This window comes from Zonotrichia albicollis, chromosome 2 (assembly GCF_047830755.1).
Source record: "Zonotrichia albicollis isolate bZonAlb1 chromosome 2, bZonAlb1.hap1, whole genome shotgun sequence".
In the NCBI taxonomy this organism is placed as follows: Eukaryota; Metazoa; Chordata; class Aves; order Passeriformes; family Passerellidae; genus Zonotrichia; species Zonotrichia albicollis.
In genome coordinates, this window is record NC_133820.1 from 97,780,945 (window position 1) to 97,787,989 (window position 7,045).

Below are 7,045 nucleotides of genomic sequence, written 5' to 3' on the forward strand. Positions count from 1 at the left end.
TATTTAATTGCTTAAGTACTACTCATTATATCAAAGGAGTTCAGGTTCTGGTAGAAATGATGGGTTCTTTTCTCCAAATCGTTATGGTCCTGTAAGTATCAAGACTATTTCCACAGATATTTGTTTTATAGACACAACTGTCACAACAGCAAGTGCCACCTGCTAAGAGAGGTACAGCAGTAGCTGAAAACTGAACTAAAACCAGTGGAGATCTCAAGGCTTCTCTGAATTGGTTTTGAACAAAGAAATCTCTCATAAGTGCCTTCAAACTCCTCCAACTACAGGGTCAGGGCTTTACAAGAATTATTTCAGATCGTGAGTGTTTAATTTATGCGGTCCTTATAGCTTGTGAGAGCTGACTTGTGGACTCTGACATACACATTCAGAAAATCAAACCTTTTGAAGTTTTCCCAACATACAGCATCACTTTTACTTGAAAACTAAAGCTAGAATATGTAATACTATAAAAATAAAAAAAACAACTACCCCTAAAATCAGCCAAAGTTTAGATCACTAATTAACTGAACTTAAGGTAATGCTTAAGCCAGCACAGCATTTGTTTGGACAATGTCCCTTAGCTTTGCAGAATCCACTGTGGTATGTCTTTGTTCCAGCACTGCAGCCTAATTTAGGTTTGCAAGTTTTCTTCTCCCCAATAGCAGGAGAAAACCCAGACAGTGGCCCTGCACTGGCATTGCTCCAGCAAGGCAAAGGGAGAGCACCTCTCTGGATTTTCCCTACACTGAACTCTCCAGAAAGACTCAGATCCCCATCTCTGAGTCTCTCCTTGGAGGCACTGATCATTCCTTTAACTCCAGAGGGAGCTTTAGGCTAACTCTGAATTATCCCCCAGCTTACCACCAGCAGTTGGGTTGTTTCAGCTGTTATTGCTCCTGCTGCAAAACCCTGGAGATAAAGGAGCTGTTACCCCAGCTATCAGAGGGTACACTGGCAAACAGCATGTGGACTCAGGGCTAAGATACATCATGGTAGTCTTTAGGTTATCCATTCTAATATTGTATTTAAATATATTTCAGTTATGTTCTAGCCTTCAAGGGTTAGCACACCTGTCTCCAGATGCTGGTGCTTTTTATATGAATGTACATGGGACAGACCATGGGGAGTTTTTCTAAACACTTTAAATCTGCCCAGCAGTACTCTCCTGGGCCTTTCCTCCATCCCTGAGCCACACCCCAGGTCACAGTTTGCATTTCCCCTGCCCTAGGTTAACCATCCCCCTGCTGAGAGCCCAGACCTGCAGGCGTGTGCTGCCAAGTGCTGACTTGCTCAGCTGTACCATTAAATCTTCGGCTTGTTAGAAAGTCTCTCACAGATCAGATGCTATAATTAGTCTAATAACGAGATGCTGCTTCACACCTTCTCCTAAAATGCCAGCACTGCCACAAGGGACCCTGTTTTCCCATTCTTTGAAAAATACTAGAAAAAGAGGAATTTGCAGGCTGTCAGACAATTAAGAACCTCTCTCCGTTCACCCAGGCTCACATTTTGCTTCAAGTAATAAATTTAATCTACAGGGACAGAAGTAATTTGGTACAAAATTTCCTGCCCAGGGCTACTCTTAAGAGTTTGCAGTCCAAAACACAAGTAATGTAGGTAAGTGCTGAAGTATTTTAAATTTCTAGCAACAATCTGTACATCTTGTTTTCCATTGGAGATATTTAATGTGAGAGGCACAAACAACTGCAGGAGCAGGAACCAGCACAGTAAATCTCCCTACCCAAGCTGGCCAAGAGCTAGGCTGGACTCAGGCACGAGTGCTCCTCCTGCTTTCAAAGGTCTTTCTTCTTGGCTGAGCAGCTGGAGAGTTTTGATGGCAATTCCAGCTCAGCAGAGAATGATCCTGGAACATGACCCAGAGCACTCTTTGGGCAAGTGCTTTAGGCATCTGCCTGTGATGTAAAGAGCTGACAGAAGCACTACATCTAACTGCATCTTAGATAGAGGGGAGTCTCCTGTCATGAAAACGCTTTGGGTGCCTGGCATGTCTCTGAGTGCCTTCAAGGCACGGATTCTCCCTACATTCTCTATTTCTTGCCACTGCACACCGGACGTGCAGCTTTGCCCTGCAGAGCTGTACAATTCTCCTGCCACAGGAGAGGACACATGGACTGAATTCACTCCATCTCACATGGCACATTTATCTGAGGTATCCAGTCAGTCCTTCCATCTTTGCAAACCCTATTTTTAACACGTGAAAATACATACTATCATCCTGGCTATTTAAAGCACACATTTGGAGTTCCAAGCCAACATTTTTAGCTTCATTTCTTCAACTAGCTGCAAAACCATCTCCAAAGAAAGATTTGAGCCGAGGAAACTTGTGCACAGAAGTGCTGTTGCATGCTGCTCTGCAGCTGGAGTTGCTGTGCTTTAATTTTGCATGTGATAGGGAGCATGAGAGAGAAATAATGCCAGGCAAATTGAAATAATTCCTACACTTGCCTATATTTATAATGTTTTGGATGAAACAGTTTCAGTGCAGATGACAGAAGACATCCTGTGATATGAGTGACCCCATATCATGACAAACAGTGGTTGCCTCCCTTTGGTATCAGAGCCAAGTGTGGGTTCACAGCTTTGGCTGAAAACTCAGAACCACACTGGCTATTGGAAAGAAAATTACTTCTGATTGTTTGGGGGTAAGAAAACTGTGACATGACTTCATTTGCAAATGGGAACAATTTCAAGACATGTTTTTGCATGACCTTAACGGACCTGACTGTCTTATTCTAAGCTGGAAGCTACTGCATCATTAATTAATTTTTGAATTACTATTTCATTTTCCATTTTTTCACGTGAAGCATAGAGGGTTTTTGTTGGTTTCTCTAAAAATACAATTTGCAGCAGGAAAGTAATTAATTGGTGTTATAAATGCATATACAACTGCACATTGTGCAAGATATTAGAAGTGAAACATTCTAAAATATACTCATTATCTGCAACAACAGCTTGGGCATTACTTAAAATACTCCTGATAGTTCTATTTGACAAATATGTTTATTTTATAACAACACTGATTGGGTATTCTATAGGGGAAGTTAATATAACATGGTTCCATGTATCTCATTTGCTTTGACAAGGTATTTTTTGGTGAAGCCAAAGCTGGAACAATTTGCTAATGACCTCACTGATGTTAAATTTCTCTTGATCATGATTTCTTGCAGACCTGTAAAATCCTGAATGCAGATGACAGTTTTGACATTCACAAAGATGTAGGCTTAATTATCATCTTGATTACTTGAGCTGGAAAGCCAGATGCCTAAATATCAAGAAAGGTCGAGTAGAACAAATCCTGATAGTTGGTATCTTTCAGTTTTGGAAAGGTTGCTTGGATTGAAAGGTGACTTAGAGAATAACAACAAGTAATTCCTTTGCATAACTCTCTTTCTGCACAAAGGAACAATTGTTTAACAACATTTAAATAAGGATTTGATCCTAAAAAAGAGGAAATTTGAGCTGAAATATCAAAGACATATAAATCACTTCAAATAAAAGAAAACAGAAAGGAGACACCAATATATATAAAGACTTGATAGTTTTTCCCAGTGCCTCATGACAGGTAACACTTTATTGTTGAGAGGCTCACATAAAGCACAGCAAGCCACCTCTTTAATAGCAGAGAATTTGTCAATATCCTTTGCCTTTATGTGCATGATTTATAAATCTATTTTCTAAAGCAATTTGAGGCTTGTAAAATCACACCATTATTTAGTACACAGCTCCTCATGGATTCTGGTTTATCAAGTGTTAGGTAAAGAGGGGAAAAAGCATCTGCTAATCACTCATTAGCTAGAATAGATTCAAACAAATTACTGCTATTATGAGTTCTGATCCAAAGCCCATTATAGTTGAAAGAAAAGCTCTCAGAGGTTTCAACAGGCTTTTCATACCACCTGAAATTAATATTAACCAGACTGCTGGAAAATTTACATCTTAATTGAGTATATGAAGATCAAGATATAAAAATTTCCAGACTGTACAATGACTATAGGAAAGATCAAAACACAGTAGTGGACTGAAACCAGGAATTGCAACTGACAGAATGGATAGGATTTTTTTGTGATTTTAGTTTAACCAACTACATTGTTGATGTTGAAGTGAAAAACAACCAGGCTCAGTTTTTGTTTGTCCACTGTTGTCTACAAAACCTATGCTTGCCCCTTAGCAAGAAAATGCTAAACTAAATGAAAAATCCTTCAAATCACCACCAAAATAATGGAAACAGAGCACATCTGGCAGGTCAGAAAACTCTCCCCATCTCAAGATGGCTGGTGTCCTACTGGAACAGATTGGTATTTTAATTATTCTTTGTTAATAAAAATGTTGATATAATATTTAAAGTATTATTGATGTTTAATCAGACATATTACATGCTTTGTTGGAAAGGAAATGTTTACCCAGACCTAGCAGTGTTGAACCATGTTGAATTTATAGGACAGTTCTAATTTGGGAAATGAAGAACTTTTGGCCAGAAACTTTCCTATACACAAAACCAAAAACATTGCCTGACTCTCATGCTACTTCCTGCCCACTGACACCAGTCCAGCAGTCTCAGAATGAGTTACTACAGGTTCAAAGAACAGAGAAATCACAACAACCAAAATGAAGGAGAACCTCCAAGGAGGGGCTACCTTCATGCTGCCAAAAATTTAGCAATTTTAGAAGAATTTCTGTCTAATATTTATTTAGGTGCCATTTTTTTGGAGTTCAGTACTGGCTGGCATGTTGAAGGATTTTGAAAAGCATATTTAGTAGCTTCAGCTGCAATAAGAAAATGTGTTGGTAACTTCTGAAACACGGTCTTCACAGATGTGCATTCTTTTCCATTGTAAAATGGTTGTAAATCATGAAGGTAAGAGCTTCAGGGGACTGGCTGGGTGAGGTTGAAACCAACTGTGGAAATTTTCAGTACACTCAGTCTTATTGATAACTGCTAGCTAACAAAAAGGCTGCAGCAAATTCTCCCTTCATTTACATTTTCATTGGCTTTTCCCAAAGACCTGAGCATTATGAGCATCCTGCCTTGCCAAAATCAGGCAGTCCTGTCACTGATACTTTTCCGTGCAGTAATCAGGCTCCAGTTTTAAATGCCAGATGTTGCCCCAGTAGCACCAGTTGAGAGGATAGTGCACACCCTTGCTGTTCAGATGGGCAGAAAGCTCTCCAGGATGAAAGTATTTATGGCTGATTTCCCCCTTCTGCTCTTTTGCCAAAATTGCCCTCTAGCTCAAATGTCCGGTTTTCGGCTGTTTGGAGGGCCTGGAAAGGCCCGGAGTGGCCTTGGGGCAGCCCGCGTATCAAAGGACAAGAAGAGGCTTCAGTTCTTCTTTCAGTCTCTATGTTTATTAATTGTTTATCTAAAAGATTTTCTTTCGGCCCGACAGAGGTCTGCTCAGCAGCCAGCCATGAGCACACTGTCCCCCCTCCGGGGCAGTCACCTATCTTTATACCCAAAGTTGCGTATACAATATTTATCATTTTTCCCCAATACCTTTCACCCTTATTGCCCGGTGCACTTTTAGTAATGACCAATCCCAAAGTGCCACCATCACCACAGAAGATGGAGGAGAAGAAGAAGAAGAACAGGACACGCCCCAATTCCTCCATCTTACTTCTCTAAACCCCCCTGTACCGAAATCCTAAACCCTGTGTCTCACCCTCTAATTAACTAATCCCTTCACCATTCACCCCGGTGAAATCCTCCTATCCTCATACAGGTGTCGTCTCCTGTGTAGGATCAAAGTCCAGCCACCAGACACTTCTGGCAACATTCCAGGACTCCCGAGCCCCCCAAGGGTAGTCTCGGTGGCTCGGCACCTCAGTCCTGAGGTGCTGAGATCCCACACTCAAATAGCCCTTTTCCATCTGGCATTTACTCTTGATATATTTCTAGAGAGAAATCACATCCTTCTCAACCTTCCTTTTGCTAAGCTGAAATGAGTTCAGTTATTTTAAGTCACATTGTGTGCTTTTCTCCCCTGACCACCATCTTAGTCTTTCACCTCTTGCAGAAAAAAAATATAATAACCCTCTCTATGGATCATAAATGACAAAATTATAATATACTGTTTCTACTGTTTTTATTCCTCCTTATCATGTCCTCTCTTGTGTCACTTCAACACACTCTCCCAATAACAATCATCAGTCTCTTCCCCTACCCAGTCCTTAGCTCTTCATTTACTTTTATTCATCTTTTGTGTCTGTAATTCATTTTTCCCTGCTTGCCTTCTGATGTAGGCAATGGATATTTTCCAAGATGCCACATTTCCTCCACGAGGTCTTGGGGCTCAGACCTTAAAAACCTCTGTTACAACATCAGCATTAATGCTGGCAGGAAGAGACTTTAAATGCTGGATTATCTGGGGGTTTAAAACTGAAGTAATTGTCCATACATGAATCTGGGTGCTCAGGGTAGGGCTGTATCAAACCTCAGCACCTCCTTTTGCCAACTCAGCTAAGTATAAAAAATGCTTACAAATGTCATCGTTAATGAACACCAGGGGAAACCATTGGCAATGGCAACAACCAGCCAAAGTGAAGAGCAGTGCACTGCACACCTGGCTGCCCCATGCTCCATCTCCTGGGAGGATGTGTACTCCCAGCTCCAGGAGAGCTGATGGATGGCCATCCCTAGAAACCTTCCTCTCTCCTCTTTCTGAATAATGATGGAGCTGATGGGATGCCATGTCACCCTGTGTGCCAGGAAAAGCCTCTGTGCAGCTCAGGGGATGCTCTACAGCTCATCTTAAAAGCCTGAGAAGATACTCTGAAAAGAGTCATGTGCAATATCAAGAATAATTTGTAGAATTAAATACACATCTTGTATGGATGCCAATTCTTTTTGGTTTACCATTCATACAGTATCAAAAATGAAAACAACCTTGAAGAGGCAATTGTTGAGTGCTATGCTAAAATTCCTTCTCATCAGAGCTGCCACTGAAGGACAAGAGGATTATTTATGTGGATTTTTTTTCACATAATAGAGTACTTGTCACAGCTGCAGTTGTGGGCTTTTTTAAATCTA